At 39.2% G+C, this 20,509-nt stretch overlaps 1 protein-coding gene across 15 annotated transcripts in view; it reads left to right on the forward strand.

Moving 5' to 3' along the window:
• The window catches only part of EPS8 (EGFR pathway substrate 8, signaling adaptor), a 268,177-nt gene that overhangs the window by 54,799 nt on the left and 192,869 nt on the right, over positions 1-20,509 (forward strand). For 5 of the 15 annotated variants that reach the window (XM_084956701.1, XM_084956699.1, XM_084956698.1 and 2 more), the window contains 2 exons: positions 14,183-14,325; positions 17,735-17,813. The gene's annotated coding sequence lies outside the window, so the exon portion shown is untranslated. Of the gene's footprint in view, positions 1-13,447; positions 13,653-14,182; positions 14,326-16,344; positions 16,488-17,734; positions 17,814-20,509 lie in introns of those variants that run through there. The other 10 variants (XM_084956696.1, XM_084956689.1, XM_084956692.1 and 7 more) reach the window with 6 other exon arrangements.

The raw sequence follows: 20,509 nt of genomic DNA on the forward strand, positions 1-20,509 counted from the left end.
CATGGAGGGATTATTATGTTTGATGACAGACTGGACTTATCTCTATATGTAATGAAGGAAAATGTCTTAAGAGTGACAGTCACATGATCTTAGTTGAATTTTGAGGACAGTCATTCTGGCAGCAGTTTTCAGGGTGGTTTGGAATGAAACTGGAGGTAATTTGACCTGTAAGGAGATCTTTGTAATGATAGGAAAGAAATGAAGTCCTGAAAGATGTTACGGTAATGGGATGTGGGGGATCTGGCAAATATGAGTGTGTTTTAAGGAGAAATTGACAAGACTTATTGACGTAGTGGATGTGGGTAAAGGGGAGCAATAATTTAGGAAGAAGGATGACATCCATCAGATGGAAATGCTGGACCTACAAGGTGTGGAACTCAGTAGAGAAGTTTGGGCTAGAAGTCAGAATATTAGGAGTTGTGATCAGGAAAGGAAGTATTCTAATAGAAGGGGACCAGGAGCAACATTCTGCAGACATGACAGTCTCCAGGTAGAAAGAGGACATGGAATGTTGAAGACTATGAAGAAGCTATTGGATAGGTAAAATAAAACCTGTGGGGAAAAATAGCAGTATCATCAAAACTTTCAAGGAGGGGAGTCCCTGCTGTGGCTCAGCAGGTTAAGGATCTGTTATTGCTGCAGCTATGGCATAGGTTGTAGATAAGGCTCAGATTTGGCCCAAAGAACTTCTGCTCTGGGTATGGCTAAAAAAGGAAAGGCGGGGGGGGGGGGGACTTGCAAGGAGGAAGTGGTCCTCCTACTAATAACATTAGAAGCTCTGAGTACCTTATCCTGGGAAGGAAAGACACTGCCAGTGCAAATACCTACTTATTTTTTATTCTCTCATGCTATTGCTTTGACTGCTCATGCCTAACCTTGCACATTGTTGTTGAACAATAAGTGACAAACAGTATTAACGATGCCTGTAAAACTAGAGAACAGAGAGTTTTCTCACAAATCACAGAAATAAAATGGTATCTTTCTCTATAGCCGCAAAATGATAAATAGAAAAAAAACCCATAAGATTTGTCATTTACTGTGTTGTGAAACCTTTCAATTTCTACAAAACCCAAGCACATCATCCTCATAAAAAAGTTCATTGAAAACTACCTTATTGTGCCACTATTCTCTCAGTATATAATAATTTTGATTTGTTTAGAAGATATCAAAAGTTATTTGCCAAGTTCCATTTAACTCCACATAGAAAAATTTCCTGTTCTAGTTCACTTTCTTAAAACTACATTTCAAAGTACAATTTAAAAATGTTTATCATAAACAAAATAAAAGGACAACCTACAGAATGGGATAATAATATTTGCAAACAATGTGACCAACAAGGGATTGATTTCCAAAATACACAAACAACTCATACAGCGCAAACAAACCAATCAAAAAATGAGATACTAAATAGATATTTCTCCAAAGAAGCCAGAAAGATGGCCAACAGACACACGAAAAAATGCTCAACATTGCTAATTATCAAAGAAATGCAAACACTACAGTGAGGTATCACTTCACACCAGTCCAAATGGCTATCATCAAAAAATCTACAAATAGGAGTTACTGTCATGGCACAGCGGAAACTAATCCGACTAGGAACAATGAGGTTGCGGGTTTGATACCTGGCCTCGCTCAGTGGGTTAAGGATCTCGCATTGGTGTGAGTTGTGGTGTAGGTGGCAGACAGCTCTGATTTGGCTTTGCTGTGACTGTGGCGTAGGCCAGTGCTACAGCTCTGATTCGACCCCTAGCCTGGGAATCTCCATATGCTATGGGTGTAGCCCTAAAAAAAAAAAAAAAAAAAAAAAAAAATCTACAAATAAAAAATGCTAGAGATGGTATGTAGAAAAAGGAACTCTCCTACATTGTTAGTAGGAATATAAATTGGTGCAGCCACTACGGAGGACAGTATGGAAGTTCCAAAAAAAAAAAAAAAAACTCTAAAAATGGAAAATAGAACTACTATATGATCTTATAATCCCACTCTTGAGCATCTATCAGGAGAAAACCATAATTTAAAAAGATACATGCACCCCTGTGTTCATTGCAGCTTGACTTGACAAAAGTCAAGACATGGAAGCAACCTAAATGTCCATTGACAGATGAATGAAGAAGATATGAGATGCACACACACGCACAGAGTAGAATATTACTCAGTCATAAAAAGAATAAAATAATGCCATTTGCAGCAATGTGGTTGCAACTAGAGATTTTCATACCAAGTGAAGTAAGCCAGACAGGAAAAGACAAATATCATATGATAGTACTTATATGTGGAATCTAACAAAAGGGTTTGGGAGTTCCTTGGTGGCCTACTGCTTAAAGATTCACCATTGTCATCGCTGTGGGTTGGGTTTGATCCATGGCCCTGGAACTTCCACATGCTATGGGTGTGGCCAAAAAAAATTTTTTTAAATGTAAAAAGAGAATTTCTATGGGAATGAACCTTGAAAATAGAACCAAATCCTCTTTCCAGTCTATGAAGATTAAAGATAGCAACATTTTTTGGACACTCGTCTGGCTAAATATGAAAGGTGTGAGAAATTAAAACACTGAATTCAGAGTAAAACACTGGAAAGTACAGTGTTTCAAATATGCTAGCTATATTAATGTAATTCCATTGGCTATGTACTTTTCTCTGACACTATAGTAATGGTCTTACATGGGCCAAGTTTTTTCATTCTTAAGTTCCTGGTTGGAACACACTCAGAAAAATTTTAGGGTCACAGATTGGGCCAAATGACAAAGAAATTAAATACAACTTTACCTCATGGAATCACTATTTCCATCTAAAAAGACTTTCTTTTCCTTGGCTACTAAAATAAGAATAATGTACCTTTGATGGACTGGACTGTAGTCATGGTCAACAAATAGAAAACTATTACAATAATTCTATTAAAGCAGTAATTTAAAAATTGTATTATCAGTGCAAACCTATTGCTTATTTAAATTGAGGGCTTGAGAGATCGTGGAGGAGACAGCAGATGTAGTCATTACTATATGGTGACAATCCTATTCCTCTTTATCATTGATTGCTTTAGGGAAGGACATGTGAGCCAAGTCTGGCCAAGAAGACAGAGGAAGTCAGCTCGAGATGTTTAGAAGAGATTTCCTTCCCTATAACAGAGGCACTTAAGGAGAATACCTCCTCTCTTACTGCGTTTAAAGTTTTTGTGTGACCACATGGTGCTAAAGAAAATCCTCTGTTTTTTTTTTTTTTTTTTTCTTTTTATGGCCACACCTGCAACAGTTCCTGGGCCAGGGGTTGAATCTGAGCTGTAGCTGCCTGCCTACACTACAGCCGCAGCAACATGGGATTTAAGCCACGTCTGAGACCTACACCTCAGCTTGTGACAATATTGGATCTTTAACTCACTGAGCAAGACCAGGGTTGGTACTTGCATCTTCATGGACACTATGTGAGGCTCATAACCTGCGGAGCCACAACAGGAGCTCCAAAAGTCCTTTATCTTGCAGTCATAAAGTTTGCAGAGGGTAAAGATGGAAAGAACTCATGCCTTTTATGATATTATTGAAACTCTTCCTCTATCCTTGTGCTGCCTACCTTTGGGCTTCTTTTTGAGTGAGATAACCAAATGTTTCACTACTGTTTAGGCAAATTGTAATAGGGGATTTTAATACTTACAGACAAGGCAATCCTAATAGATTCAGTAGTGCTGTAAACAGCCTAAATAGTGTCTGAAAAATAGCTTGTGTTTAAAAACTTTATTATTCCTATAAATAAAATACAAGGTAAAATATAAAGATGAATATGTCAAAATTGCCAATGATTTGCACCAGCTATTCATAATCCTTCCTCACTCTGAAATCTCAAAATATTTTGTCCTTTTATAATTTTTGACAATAATATATGCTTTGAATTTGAACCATTTGTGATGATATTACACACACACACACACACAAACACACATGTATATATATATATATATATATATATATATATATATATATATTTTTTTTTTTTTTTTCCCCCCTTTAACGGCTGCATTTGTGGCATATGAAAGTGCCCAGGCTAGGGTTGAATAGGAGCTGCAATTGCAGGCCTACACCACACCACAGCAATGCCAGAGCCGAGTATCTACAACCTATGCTGCAGGTTGTAGCAATACCAGTTCCTTAATTCACTGAATGAGGCCTAGAGATGGAACCTGCGTCTTCACAGAGACTATGCTGGGTTCTTAACCTGCTGAGCCACAGCAGGAACTCTATATTGATTACTGGATTATAATCTCTCTTTGTACTGCCAATTGCCTTATATCTAGTAGACACCCAGTAACTATTTGTTGAATAAATTAATGATTAAGCCAATGTACTTAAGTTACATACATGTGCAAAAATCAGGCATCATAATTTCCAAGGAGGACTGTTCTTTCAAATATGTGTGTGTGTAATTTAACAGAATAACACAATAATTAATACATTTTCTGGCAGTTTTATTTTTATTTACATTTTTTGGACCATTGAATATAATTATAGTTTTGATTTCAAGATGGAAGATACAAAAGAAAATTTAAAGTCATTTATGTGTCTGAACTAGGAACTTCTTAGGAAATAGAGTACAGGTCAGCCTAGTCCAATGAAGTTTGATCAGAGATGGACAACCAGGTTCATGCCATAAGCAAGTTTTCAACTTCAAAATCTCTAGTATAATGAAGCAATAAAGTGCAAGATTTGATGAAAGGAAATTGGACTTTAGTATGGCTGAGGATAGCTGGTATACAGATCAAGGCTTACAGGTCCTGGATGAGGGAAGCTTCTCCTTCTCACAGGAGAAGCTTTTGAGGTTGGTTGAGATGGATAAGGCAAAGGATTTGGGCACCAAAAGTAAGGTCTTGAGGAGAAAGGAAAGAAGAACTGAACATCAAGTCTATTTTTAAAGTTTTCTTTAGGACCAGCCACAAGAGAGGGAAATGGGAAAGAAAGGAATTTGTATGGGTCATGTTTATCTTTCATTTTATTCAAAGAGCTTTCTTTGGAGCTAAATTATTTGCAACTTTCTACCTGTGTAAATTTGGATAGATTAGTTCCCTCCCTCTCTGAGTTTCTGCTTCCTCAGTTGTGAAGTGGGGATAATAATACTTGAGTTCTTGAGCAGGTTACATGGAATTTATATGGTGTGTGTATGTATGTGTGTGAGTATGTGCATGTGCATGTATCTGAGTTTGTGTATGTTTGTAAAATTACTTGGCATAGTGCCTGAGACTTAATACCCATCCACCACACTTCTCTAGTGAATGTTAGATTTATCCAACAAATGCTAGTTGAGTGCCTACCAGCTATTCTGCTTTAGGCACTGGGTGGGCAAGAGGAAGCCGACATTCTCAGGGGTGAATGAGAAGTGAGGTTACTAGAAATGCCTGACCAACTTTAGCATCTAAAAGAATACTTGAAGTATAGATTCTTTCTGTTTAGAAACTTATGCATAATATGAAATAAAGAAAATTATATGGAGATCCCACTGTGGTTCAGCAGGTTAAGAACCCAGCTAGTATCCATGAGGGTGTGTGTTTGATCCCTGGTCTCACTCAGTTGGTTAAGGATCCAGTATTGCCACAAGCCGTGGCATAGGTTGCAGATGCAGCTCGGATCCCGTGTTGCTGTGGCTGTGGCACAGGCCTGCGGCTGCAGCTCCCATTTGACCCCCAGCCTGGGAACTTCCATATGCTTCAAGCGTGGCCTTAAAAAAGAAAAGAGAAACATATAAATAGTTGACAGGAGTTCCCGTCGTGGCGCAGTGGTTAACGAATCCGACTAGGAACCATGAAGTTGCGGGTTCGGTCCCTGCCTTTGCTCAGTGGGTTAATGATCCGGCGTTGCTGTGAACTGTGGTGTAGGTTGCAGACGTGGCTTGAATCCTGCGTTGCTGTGGCTCTGGCGTAGGCCGGTGGCTACAGCTCCCAGTCAACCCCTAACCTGGGAACCTCCATATGCCGTGGGAGCGGCCCAAAGAAATAGCAAAAAGACAAAAAAAAAAAAAAAAAAAAAGTTGACAAATATTTATGAGAAAATACATACTAAATTTTAATACACAATAGATTTATTTAGAATTTCCATTTAAAGCATTTACATTTCTTGATTGTAGTGGTCATGAGAGCGTGGTCTCCTGGAGGATTTTGTAAAGAAGGAAGCGGAAAAGTTGATTAGAACACATCAGTGGAAGGAAGACATAGAGGATTTAGATCCAAACGGGGTTAGGAAAAACAACACAGAGGGAAGTCAATAGGTGTAATGAAAATAGGAAAAAAGAAATAACACAGTACTTTGGCAGTTGATCCTAAAATAAGAAAATAAAAGTAGTCTCTTTAAATTATGTAACTATTAAACAAACAATAACAAAGCAGCAGCTGGAGGCTAAGAAGAAATAGCCAAGAAAGAAACTGAAGAAGGCTAAACAATAGATAATATAAAATACTTTTTATGCTATTTAGAAGTTTTTTTTTAAAAAATCAGATCCAATAACATAAGATATAAGCTGGACATGCATATATCTCACTAGAATATAATTTACTGAAATCTGGGGAATTGACAAAGGAGCATTAATAGTCTAGTAGTAGCACTAGTTGCATTCAGAAAAGTGGACATAATTTTCTATTCACACTGCACTACTCCCTTCCAAGAGACTATGTATATACATGTCTGTATGCATATCTTAAAAAGGAAAAAAAAAGCTATAAAATACCATTAATCTGAGGCCGTATCTAAAATATTTTGGTATTACGGATTTGTTAAGAGAAATATTTTTATTTTCATTTATGTCACAAGTCTACATGTTTTCTTAGTAAATCAATTTTTGAGCCATTGCAGATCCTAAAGGTTTAGTTGTTTAGAGCTTTCAAAACATTAGGGAGGTTATTCTGGCGAGTAGAGTCAAATCCATTAGCAAAACAGATGTTTTCCACTGTGGCTGGAAAAGACAACTTTCTTATATGTGTTGCATATGGTCCAAAATCCATTTCAAAAATAAGTTCCACCTCTTAAAGGGTCTTGGGACTACAGTGCTCTCTTAAGACTCTGCCAATAAAAGCATGGCCAAGGCAGTTTAGGTGTTTGGAAGTCAGTATTTTAGATACCCTTTTAATCTCATGTTTTATAAAACAAGAGAAAAAAAGCTATATAAATCTAAGTTGCTTCTTCATGCCTTCAGTTTAAAAAGTTGGATTAAAACCAATGGGAAATCTTTGGCAGGACCCCTGGGAGCTAAAAGTCGGGAAGGATAGGAGGTCATGAGAGAGAATAGTGGCCTGAGAGTCCTTCTGGCCTTTCCTCCTGGAAAAAGTGAAAGGAAGCTTCTTCCCACTGACATTAGGAAAGAGTATCAGAAGCTCTAAGAGATGAGTCTTGTCAAAAAGCCAGAAACAATCATTGTGCCCCAGGAATATAGGAAATTCAAAAACTCACTTGGGGAAAAATTTTCCTTCTACAAATGAATCTTACATTCTCATATGCAGATGAATTCTCACTAGTAGATGCCATATATCATGTGTTCCAGGCATTTTTAGCCTTTGTAAAAATAGATATAAAAGTTTAGTAGACAAAAAGCCTTTGCATTGGCCATTTACCAATTAATTGTTTTGCGCTAAAAAGTTCCGTATTTTTAGCCAATGCAGCATGTTCCCAGTTTAACAGTTCAGTTTTGAAGTTCCCATGTGGTACAGCAGGTTAAGGATCCAGTATTATCTCTGAGGTGGCTTCCGTGGCTGCTGAAGCATGGGTTCCCATCCCCAGCCCAACACAGGGGGTTAAAAATCTAGCATCACCACAGCTGTGGCATAGGTCGAGTCTATGGCTGGAATTCATTCCCCGGCCTGAGAGCTTCTGCATGCTGTGGGTGCGGCCAACAAAATAAAATAAAACAAAAGAAAACAAAAACAACCAAAAAATTCAGTGTTAGCTTTATTTTAATCAAGAGAAAGTAGAAATAAGGAAAAATAAAATGAAAAAATTACTTATTTTGTATTGTATAAACTAATGTGAGAATAATTCTTACCATAAGTAAGGTGAAGGAACCCTTGCTTGATTAAGCTGAGTAAATTGGTTTGGAATCATCAGGGTTGTCAATATTTGAAAAATTTGCTTACGTATAAAGAGAGAAGTACAAGAGTTGCCCCAGATCACTGCTGAGTATTTTAAAAATATTTTATAGTTTCAAAGTACAGCCTGTAAAGATAAAGGGTGCACATCATTATTTGGCTTCAGAGATATGGAGATTTCTGCTGTTTCTAGAGAAAATTAGTCTTCTGTCACAAAATGTTTTGGGTCTCTTTATAATGAGGTGCTATCATGGGATGGGCTACAGTACTGACAAAGATTCTTTATTTGCACTCTGTTCATCTTTGCTTGATGCATAAGCCTGCCAAAACAGACTATTATGAAAGAAAGGATTTGGACTCACATGTGTCAGGGAAATGTGAATAAAGACAATTATTGATACGAGGCAGACACATCTTACTTTCAACATCTTATTAACATTGTAACCTGTTTAACCTATGATATCATCTCCATCTCTGTTTACTCTCCTTCCTGTCTGAAGCTAGCTCATCAGGAATTTTAGAGAGACCACCTTTGAACCTGAAGCACTTTAATTATCACCTTGCTTCAGGGGATGGAGAGCTAGAAGGATATCATGCTATAGAGAGGAAAATAAAGATCTTTCTGTGAAGATTATTTGCATTTGTCTAAACGATAAAGGCTATTCACCCATTGTCTGGAGGGGTGCCCAGAATAGAAATGAGCAAAGAGCAAAGATTAGCTAAGTGGATAGCTTTCTAATTCCTTTTGAGACAGTCATCCAAGTATAGCTTTACTTTGTTGGAAGGGCTGGGATTTTCCCAAACTGGGTATATACCAATTTTGGTAAGTGTGAAAACATATCCCAAAGGCAGAAAAGAAACGAGTTTTATATTTTCCATGGTCAATCTTTCCCCCATCTTATAACCCTACTAGTAGATAATTGAAAACTGACATTGTGTGGATGGGAAAAGGAACAGATGGAGATTAAAAAAAAAAAGTGCAAAGATATGAAAAAGAGAGGAATAGGTGTCATTGAAGGATGTGTGCTGAGAAAGGGTTCTGTGAGGTGAGAACAGAGGGAAAAGGAGTGTCTAGGTTCTGGGGTGTGTGTGTGTCCACTCCAATTGCTCAAAAGAGGAGGAGAGAAGGAGAAGTTCAGCCCAAGAGAAAGACAGAAAATTGGGAGAAAAGAAAAGTGTTTCAAGGGATATTTAGCAGAGAGAGAATTGCAGGAAACAACACTAATGATTACATGGTTTAGGACAAATGGTGAGAGAAACACTATGGCTTTTCTATAACTGCCTACACTTTAGTTAATTTTTCCTGTAGAAGGAGGAGTAGAGTACAAAAGGGAAAAGGCGATGGAGAAAAAGGATATGAGCCCAGATGACCTTGGCTCCTTCTTTCCTAACCTCAGAAAAAGCAAAAATATGTCATTAGGCCAAATCTAAAGACAGGAGAAACTTTAGGTTTATCAAAAGGATAAGAAGTGTCTCTGACCAGGATGGGAAAAGATGAAAAGCTCATGAATCACAAGGAAACTCAAATAAATAGGTCCCTAGGTTTTAATTTAAATACCTCTTTAAAAGTGTATTAAATGATTTTCCAACTGACATTATCGAGTGAAATCTTCCATCTGGCTGCACTGAGAAAGAATTTCAAAGCTGTGGAATAGCAGAATCAGAACTGGAAGTAACCTGCCTGTCTTTTCATCCAACCCCCTCATTTTTCTTTCAGCAATTCTGGGGTGTGATGTAAACACGATATATTGAGTCCACACACTCCAGACTTGCTCATTACAAACACAAAGCAACTTCTGCCCCTCTTGCATTCCTTTCTAGCTACTAGTCCGTCCCTTTTCTTCCCAGCTAAACTTGCAATAGCCATCTGCATTTGTTCTCTCAACTTCTTCACCTTCCTTTCCCCTCTGCAGGCCACAGAGCTGCCCCTTCACTGAAATCATCCTCCCTTAAGGCCCCTTACAAAGCTCACTCTTCGGTCTGTGCCAGTGTGGGCTTCAGAGAAAGCTGGCTGGACTTGAAATTGTGGGGCTGTCATTCATTTCCTGTATAATCCTGGACAAGTTCACCTCTCTGTGCCTTGTTTTCTCATCTATAAAGTGGAGATCCTCCTCCCCCCCCCACCATCATCATCAAGGTTGTCATGAGAATGGAGTGAGTCAACCCATGTAAATGGCTTAAAATGGATTCTGGCATGTTATAATCCTTTAATATAATAATTTGAGTTCTTAGCTATTGTTATCTTTCTTTCTTTCTCTCTCTTTTTTTCTTTTTATGACCTCACGTGCAGCATATGGGAGTTCCCAGGTCAGGGGTCAAATGGGAGCTTCAGCTGTCAGCCTACACCACAGCCCAGGCAACACCGGAACTGAGCCTCATCTGCAGCCTATGCTGCAGCTTGATGCAATGTTGGATCCTTAACCCACTGAGCGAGGTCAGGGATGGAAGCTGCATCCTCATGGAAACAGGGTCAGCTTCTTAACCCACTGAGCCACGACAGGAACTCATCATCTTTCTTGTCTTCATAAGTGTTACTGTGTTAACCAAGTCTCCTTCCAAGTATCCTTCCATCCCTCCCTTTTTCCATCTTCTTCTTCTTCTTTTTTTTTTTTTTTTTGTAACAAGCAGTTAAATTGTACCAGGCCACAGGGTCTACAGTTGTGGGCACATAGCACGTGCTTGTTCTCAAGGGCTCACACTCCTGGTGTTCCTCTTACCGCCCTTTTAGCTGCTTCTCGGTTTTCTCTCTTCTTCTTCTTCTTTTTTTTTTTTTTTTTTTTGGCTTCTCAGTTTTCCATGGAGATTCTTTTGCTTCTCTCTGCCTCTTGGTCTTAAATTATCCTTGGGGTTCCCGTTGTAGCTCAGCAGGTTGCCAACCCAACTAGTAACCACGGGTATTTAGGTTTGATCCCTGGCCTTGCTCAATGGGTTAAGGATCTGGCATTGACATGAGCTGTGATGTAGGTCATAGACATGGCTCAGATCTGGCATTGCTGTGGCTGTGGTGTGGTTGGCAGCTGCAGCTCCTATTTGACCCCTAGCCTGGGAACTTCCATATGCCACAGGTATGGCCCTAAAAAAAAAAAAAAAAAAAAAGAAAATCCTTGAATTTTGTCTTCTTATTCTAATATATTTTCCTGGATGCCAGTCCAAACTTGTCTTCTGTCTTGCCTTTGTTCCTAGGTCAAGACTTCCAACTGCATGTTAGTTGTCTCCACCTATTACAGAGATTCTTTAATCCCAAGATGTCGAGTGTAGGCTCCTTTCACTAATCCTGGTTTTACCATCTAGTCAGTGGTACCACCACCATCCAGACCCTTACATCAGAATCCTCTTCCTTCATCTACTTTCCCCACATTCAGTTATGTCACAATTCTACTTGCTTCTTAGGTATGGTCTCTCTTCTCTATTCCCAATTTCTTACTTCAGGATTTCATTGTTTTCCTCTTTGTAGAAGACCAGCCTTCTAAATTATCTCTACTTCCTATCTTCTGTTTCACCAGTCTATGGCCACACATTTTCTAGGACAAAACCTGATCATTAGTTCAATTATGTGTTCACTCATTTGATTATTCACTTGCTCTCTCACTTATTGACTTAATGTTGAATGAAAACCCACTGTAACAAAAAAACAAACAAAAAAAGGAGTTCCTGTTGTGGCACAGCGGAAACGAATCCGACTAGGAACCAAGAGGTTGTAGGTTCGATCCCCGGCCTCGCTCAGTGGATTAAGGATCTGGAATTGCTGTGAGCTGTGGTGTCGGTCGCAGATGGGGCTCGGATCTGACGTTGCTGTGGCTGTGGTCTAGGCTGGCAGCTGTAGCACCGATTAGACCTCTAGCCTGGGAACTTCCATATGCTGCAGGTGTGACCCTAAAAAACAAAACAAACAAACAAACAAACAAAAAACCCACCGAAGAACAAAACAAAACCAAACCCACTGTATGTCAAACACAGATCATTTTATTTCCCTCTAAATTCCTTCAAAGGTACTTTGTCTCCTTTTTCTCGTCCTTGTGCCTCTACGCCTTCTGTGCCCTCTCTGCCCCCACCCGCTCTTGTTCCTTAGACAAACTGCTACATGTTCTTCATAACTCAGCTCAAATTTCTCATTCATTCATTCCTTCAACTCTCCTCTGCATTAGGGATAGAATAATAAATACAACTGATAAATCTCTTCTCTCACAGAATTTATATGAGGGAAATAGTTAATACATAATTTAACAAAATGATTGCATATTGTGGTAAGTGCTGAGAAAAAAAAAAGGCATAGTAAGGCAATAGGGAAAGAGGAGAGAAGGGAGAGAGAATGTGTGTTGCGGAGGTACAACTTTCTTTGTTTCTTTCTTTCTTTCCTTTTTAGGGCCTCACCTGCGGCTTATGGAAGTTCCCAGTCTAGGTGTTGAATCAGAACTACAGCTACTGGTGTCCACCACAGCTGACAGCCAAGCTAGATCCTTAACCCACTGAGTGAGGCCAGGGATCGAACCTGCATCCTCATGGATGCTAGTTGGGTTCGTTACCGCTGAGCCATGACAAGAATGCCAGTACAACTTTAAATAGGATGATTGGTCAGAAAAATCTCTTCTGATGTGGTAGGATTTTTTTTTTTTTGTCTTTTTGCTATTTTTTGGGCCGATCCCGCGGCATATGGAGGTTCCCAGGTTAGGGGTTGACTCGGAGCTGTAGCTGCCAGCCTACGCCAGAGCCATAGCAACGCGGGACCCGAGCCGCGTCTGCAACCTACACCACAGCTCACGGCAACGCCGGATCGTTAACCCACTGAGCAAGGGCAGGGACCGAACCCGCAACCTCATGGTTCCTAGTTGGATTCGTTAACCACTGCGCCAAGACAGGAACTCCAAGGTAGGATTGAGCTGAGAGCTGAATGAAGTGGGAGCGTGAGCTGTGTTAAAGTCTGGAAGTAGTGTGTTCAGGGCTGGGAATGGTGAGTGCTAGGGCTGTGGTGGAAGCCGGCCAGCGTGCTCGAGGAACAGTGAGGAAGTTGGAAGGCAGTCAGTGAAAGGCAGTAGAGCTACTCTCTGTGATGCCAGCCTGATTATGCACAGCAGAGTCGGGCATCCATTTCTCTGCGCTCAGATAGTGCTTGGTATTACAGGGTGTTGTTGCGATGTGGCATATGGTTATCAATGTTTATCTATGTTTAATTGCTAGTACTGCACACTCTCTAGGGTGGGGACCACTTTGTACTCCATTTTGTATCCCCAGGGCCCATCCCTGTGCTTGGCAGGTAATTGAACCTTTGCTGAATGGATGAATCAGAGGTCCTGGGATGCTTTCTTATGCTTGAGTCATCTGATTGTGTCTTTGGGTTCCTGGTTTTGATATTTTTCTTTCATCACATCACTCTCTTAGCACCTGGTATTGATCTTTCAGCAGCTTTGGCTACTTCCTCCTGGAACCTTGGATCACGGACGTTCCTGCATTGAATTCCAGTCATGACTCTCCACTCCTCCCCAGGTTTCTTTGTGTTGCAGTGATAAGTGTGGATTATGTGGGCAAAGCCATGGAAAGACTCTACATATTGGAGCTGTGGCAAGCTTACCCCAGGACCACTAATAATTGAAGATAAACATACAGGGTAGAGTCAGAATATGGAAGGCCTTGCGCATTGAGCAAAGAAGAAAAATGCAGACAACTGACTATGTTTATTTAGAAAAGTTATCCTGAGATTGTACTTTAAGATTTTATAAATACTTTAATATTTACGATCATAACCTATTTTTTTTGTGCAAGAACAAATAAACTTTAGCCCTTAGCTTATTTTCATATTACCAAAAGGGCATTTATGCATATATTAGAATAACATGCTTTCACAGGGTGTCAGTTTCTGAAAGTAGGTGACATTTATAAAATGAGACATTTTATCTCTCTCTCTTTTTTTTTTTTAGAGCAGGAAGTTAAAGTTATTTTTTCAAGGATAATAATCCCAAAAATTGTAAATACAGGTGACAATCATTAGCAAACAAAAAGCCTCTAAGTTGTTGATATAGTTGTTCAGAATGTGAACAAAGTTCATGTATCTTATAAAATAACTCTTGGGCTTCTTATGTAAAATCTTCTTACTCTAATTTCATACATGGTTATTATAACTTGGTTATATATTTTTAGGTCACAACCGATTACAAGTAATAAATTATGAGGAAAGAAAGGTGGTAGAAGAAGTCACAGCCACAAAACGATGGAAGACTGTTCAGCTGCACAAAGAAGGCAGAAAGACTTACAGAAGCAGGAATCAAACCCTCAAAATGATGGTAATATAGGTAGAATCTCAAATACAGGGCAAAAAATGCAGTTAACCGCTTGTGGCACCACCATACAGGGGCACAATACTGTATCTGCAACATCAAGTCAAAAGCCTCATGTGTTTTTGTTTTGTTTTGTTTTGTTTGTTTGTTTGCTTTTTAGGGCCGTACCCACGGTGTAGGGAAGTTCCCAGGCTAGGGGTTGAATCTGAGTTGCAGCTGCTGGCCTACATCACAGCCACAGCACACGCGGGATCCAAGGCTCATCTGCGAATGACACCGTAGCTCATGGCGATGCTGGATCCTTAATCCTCTGAGTGAGGCCAGAGATTGAACCCACGTCTTTATGGATGCTAGTTGGGTTCCTTACCACTGAGCCACAAAGGGAACTTCTAGAAGCCTCTAAATTTTTTGAATGGTTGTATTTTGATCCATTTGTTTTTTCAAATTTCATTTAGTGACAGAGCCTGAACTGATTTGTGCTTGTTTGGTAGCAAATATGATCTGAGGTGACAAGAGCCTACTTGGAGTTTTTTTGAGTACCAGGGATATTGGAGTGAGAAAGCTAATGAGAGAAGTGAATTTTCTTTTAAAGACCTTCCAAATTTGTAATAGGAGTTCCCTTTTGTTTTATTACCCCCACCCTCCCACTCTCACCCCCAGAGGATTCTACTGCCAATGAAGAAAAAAATTTGAGGACTATATCTAATCACTTGTGATGGAACATGATGGAAGACATTGTGAAAAAAAGAATGTATATATGTATAACTGGGTCACTTTGCTATACAGCAGAAATTGACAGAACATTGTAAATCAACTATGATAAAAATTTTTTTAAAATAGATATACTAAGAAAAAAATTGGGAGCGACCTAAAGAAACAGTCTGTGTTTGGGGATTGTTAAATAGGCTGACAGTTATTCTAGCTCAGGAACTTAAAATATATGAAAATGCAACTTAAGACATCAGGGATGGAAATTTTTAAAATCTAGCTGGGTTCCAGATGGAATAAAGAATTCAGAAACATGATTCACAATAGATAATGAAGTATTACTATGTTCAATTTTCTTTGCCAGAAAATAGTACAGGTCCATAGTTAAAAATTCAAATATTATAGAACTATATTGACTGAAATAGTGAAAGTTACTCTTGGCTACTCTGTCAACTCTCTCTATATAAAGAGACTGTTAAAATATTTGTTTTTATTTCTGTAGCTGTTATTCGTTTTTTTACATAAATTCATTCATATTACATAGCATATTGCAACCCACCTCTTCCCCTCCCACCATCTTACAACGGTATATCTTAATGTTCATCCAAGGTAGTAATTAATATAACTACCTCATTCTTTTTAATCATGAGATAGACTTCCATTTTATGGCTATACTGTAATTTTAAATAATTATTTGAAGGTTTACTTTTTCCCATGGTTATTTTATTTTCTTCCTTTAAGTCTCATCGGCTTTCCTGGTTAGGCACAAGTAGAAAAATAAAAAGCTTTGACTTGATTAGAAAAAGCTGTAAATAGTGAGATAACTGTTTTTTTCTTCCTTTCTTTTTTGCTTTTTAGGGCTGCACTCATGGCATGTGGAAGTTCCCAGGCTAGGGGTCGAATTGGAGTTACAGCTACCAGCCTATGCCACAGCCACAGCAGTGAGGGATCCAAGCCTTGTCTGTGATCTATACCACAGATCACCAGATCTCCCACCCACTGAGTGAGGCCAGAGATCAAACCCACATCCTCATGGATACTAGTAGGATTTGTTTCCACTCCACCACATTGGGAACTCCTAATTGCTGTTTTCTAAAGTCAAATTTCCAGTTCTCTGGAATGAACAGTATAGTTATTTTAAAAGGATAATAACAAATGACGTCTCTTCTGCTTTTTAAAGAACATTCAGGTGTTACTAGTAAAGGAATCATTAACTCTCAGATTTGAGAAATTCACTTTGCTGGGTTGTGCAGAGGCATTAGAATTTCTGGAGGAAATAAACCTTGTTTTGAAATAAACTTTCGTTTTTAAAACTAGGCACAGAATCTCTGTGGTCCTGCTTGGAAAAGAGTGTCTTATCTACAGAGCTCATCAGACATTCAAAGGTCAAGGATAATAAGCAGTGAGGCATTCTGATGACCTGTGTCCAAGTAACTGGACTGCTTTCATCACAAATCATGGTAACAATTGCTTGGTCCCTCCTCAAGCATTCCATCTCATCTTTTCCAGCACTTCCATAGCTATAGCGATCTCTTTGCATTAAAGTCCTCCCTGCTGTATGCAATTCAACAATCTTTCACCCAGCAGGAGCAAAGATATAATTATTTAAATTTTTTTTATTTTTAAAATTGTAAATTAAAGTGTATTTGATTTACAATGTTTCTTCAGTTTCTGTTGTACAGCAAAGTGACCCAGTCATACACAGTTCCCTGTGCTGTACAGTAGGGCTCCATTGCTCATCCATTCCAAATGAAACAGTTTGCATCCACCAAACCCAGATTCCCTGTCCATCCCACTCCCACTGACCTCTACCCTGGCAACAAGTCTGCTGTCCATGGCCCATGGCCACAATCTGTCTGTTTTGTAGATAGGATCATTTTAGATTCCACACCTTAGTGATACCATATGGTATTTGTCTTTCTCTTCCTGACTTACTTCATTTAGTATGAGAATCTCTAGTTGCATCCATGTTGCTGCAAATGGCATTTATTTTGTCTTTTTTTATGGCTGAGTAGTATTCCATTGTATATATGTACCACATCTTCTTAATCCATTATTCTGTCAATGGACTTTTAGGTTGTTTCCATGTCCTGGCTGTTGTGAATAGTACTGCGATGAACATAAAGGTGCATGTATCTTTTTTAATGAATATTTTGTCCAGATTTATGCCCAGGAGTGGGATTGCTGGATCATATGATAGTTCTATGTTTAGTTTTCTGAGGTACCTCCATACTGTTTTCCATAGTGGTTGTACCAATTTACATTCCCACCAACAGTACAGGAGGGTTTCCTTTTCTCTGCACCCTCTCCAGCATTTAATATTTGTAGACTTGTTAATGATGGCTGTTTGACCAGTGTGAAGTGGTCCACCTCATTGTAGTTTTGATTTGCATTTCTCTAATAATTATTGACATTGAGCATTTTTCCATGTGCCTGTTGGCTATCTGTATGTCTTCTTTGGAGAAATGTCCATTTAGGTCTTCTGCCCATTTTTCAATTGGGTTGTTTGTTTTTTTGTTGTTGAGGTGTAAGAGTTGTTTGTATATTTTGGAGATTAGACCCTTGTCTTTTGCATTGTTTGCAAAGATTTTTCTCCCATGCTGTGGGTTGTAAGGATAGTAATTATGTAATGTTCTGAGTGCCTAAATAAAGTTTTACTGAAACAGGGCTATGGGCATTTTGTTAATTACTATCCTTATTCCTGCAGGAGGAAAAGATGGCTGATTTCAAGCTACAGGGGCAAACTTCAGTAGTTGCAGTAGAGACCATGGACCTGCGAAACTAAGGTATTTAGTATCTGGCCCTTTACAGAAGAAGTTTTTCAACCCTTGGTCTAAATAATCCAAATCCTCTGAAATATATTAAGGCACATTGGTAAACTTATATAAATACTTCTTACAGGTTTGATGAGAATGTGTATTCTCTTATTGTTGTATGTCAACATTGTAATCTTTAAACGTTGTATATCTGGGAATTCCCATATGGTTCAGTCGTAACAAACCCAACTAGTATACATGAGGATGACGGTTCGATTTCTGGCCTTGATCAGTGGGTTAAGGATCCAGCATTGCCATGAGCTGTGGTCCAGGTCACAGATGCAGCTCAGATCCCATGTGGCTGTGGCTGTGGCTGTGGTGTAGGCTGGCAGCTGCAGCACCGATTCAACCCCTAGCCTGGGAACTTCCATATGCTGTGGGTATGGGAAAAAAAAGGACAAAAAAATGTTGAACAACAGTATAATATACTTATATCCATCCATATACATGGAGTTATCAATAACATCAATAGATGAGAGGATGTTGAAATATCCCCACCATAATGGTGGATTTATCAATTTCTCCTTGTAGATTTTATCATTGCATGGTTCCCTTTCTATTCCCAGCGATGCTTTTTTGCCCTAAATCCACTGTGTGTGATATTAATGTAGCTATGCCAGTCTTCTTTTGATTATTATATACATGATATATCCTTTTGCTTGTAAGTAGCATATAGCTATGTCTTTAAAAACTAGTTTAACTTTTTCTTTTAGTTGTAGAGTTTAATCCATTTATGTTGTGATTAGTTACTTATTTGAATGTTTTTCCCTTCAGTCTTTACTTTCTATCTTCTAGTCGACCCCCTTTTTCTACACTTATCCTTGTATTTTTAAAATTGCAGAGGGTAGAGAGGTGGATATACTGTTGTGTTTGTTTATTTCTTATTTCCTTTCCCATCCTTGACTGGTTTGGAATATCTATTCACATCTGTTCTTTCAGAGTATTTAAGATAGTGTGGAGCAAAACCATCAAAGCTATGTTCTCTGGAGACAGACTGTTGGGGTTCAGATCCCAACTTCATCACATATTAGTTGGATAACTTATGGCTCATGCTTCTTTTTTTTTTAATTTTTTTTTTTTTTTTTGTCTTTTTGTTGTTGTTGTTGTTGCTATTTCTTGGGCTGCTCCCGCGGCATATGGAGGTTCCCAGGCTAGGGGTTGAATCGGAGCTGTAGCCACCGGCCTACGCCAGAGCCACAGCAACGCGGGATCCGAGCCGCGTCTGCAACCTTCACCACAGCTCACGGCAACGCCGGATCGTTAACCCACTGAGCAAGGGCAGGGACCGAACCCGCAACCTCATGGTTCCTAGTCGGATTCGTTAACCACTGCGCCACGACGGGAACTCCATGGCTCATGCTTCTGTGTCTTATTCCCCCCCCCCGCCCGAGACTGTCAAATATTGTTGTGAGAATGTAAATAAGTTAATATATAGAAAGGAATTCCTATTGTGGCTCAGTGGGTTAAGAACCTGACATAGTGTCCCTGTGGATGTGGGTTTGATTCCTGGCCTCAGTGGGTTAAGAATCTGGTGTTGCTGAATGCTGAGGCATAAGTTGCAGATATGGCCCAGATCCAGTGTTGCTGTGGCTGTGGCATAGGCTGGCAGCTGCAGCTGCAGCTCTAATTTGACCACTAACCTGGGAACTTCCATATGCTACAGGTGCAACTGTAAAAAGAAAAAAAAAATAAAGCATTTCAACATTGTAAATATTATATAGGTAGTTTCTCTTGAAATTTTATCTTGGATGCTTTTTAAAGTACATTTTAAATTAATATTTTTAACCATCTCAAAACAATATGAGGACCTCAGAACAGTTTAGCTCTGATCATCCTCCATCTGACTTAATATTATTGCCTAATATTTTAATTATTTTTTAATTCCACAAATTCAACATCATCCTCCTCCTCATTATTATTATTTACAGACTTTTTTTTTTAAATTACCCCAAATGTTTATCAATTTGTTTGCTCACTATTTTTTCCTTGCATATCAGTATTTTTTACTCGGTCATTTCCTTCATCCAAAAGTGTGCTTTAGAAGTTCATCTAGTGAAAATGGTAAAAAGGAAAGCTTTTATTTATATAAAATCATCTAATTTCCTTTGTGTGCTGGAAATATAATTTTTCTGGACACAAAATTAAAAGCTGACAGTTATTTTCCAGTGTCTTCTGGCTGCAATTATTACTGTTGAAAATTCTTTGGTCAACTTGTTTTTCTACTTCTTTTCTGTCTCTCAATGATTTTAGGACTCTCCCCACCCCCCACCACCCCTGGGCATGTGGAAGGATCAAACCTGTGCTACAGCAACATCCTGAATTACTGCCATGACAACGTGGGTCCTTAACCCACTGTGCCACACAGGAACTCCTCTCAAAGCTGGTTTTGTTTTTGTTTTTGTTTTGCTTTTTAGGACCCTACCTGCAGCATATGGACATTCTCAGGCCAGGGTCGAAATTGGAGCTACAGCTGCCAGCCCATGCCACAGCCACAGCAACTTGGGATTCCAGCCTCGTCTGCAACCTACACCACACCCAGCACAAAGCCAGATCCCCAACCCATTGAGCAAGGCCAGAAATCGAACTGCATCTGACACTACTAGTTAGATTCCTTTCTGATGTGCCAGAATGGGAACTCTCCTCTCAATGCTTTTAATATGGCTTTT

The sequence above is a fragment of the Sus scrofa genome, chromosome 5 (assembly GCF_054392235.1).
Source record: "Sus scrofa isolate SSC_HxYL_T2T_F1_AM1 chromosome 5, Sscrofa_HxYL_maternal_Yorkshire_Landrace_v2.0, whole genome shotgun sequence".
Taxonomy (NCBI): domain Eukaryota; kingdom Metazoa; phylum Chordata; class Mammalia; order Artiodactyla; family Suidae; genus Sus; species Sus scrofa.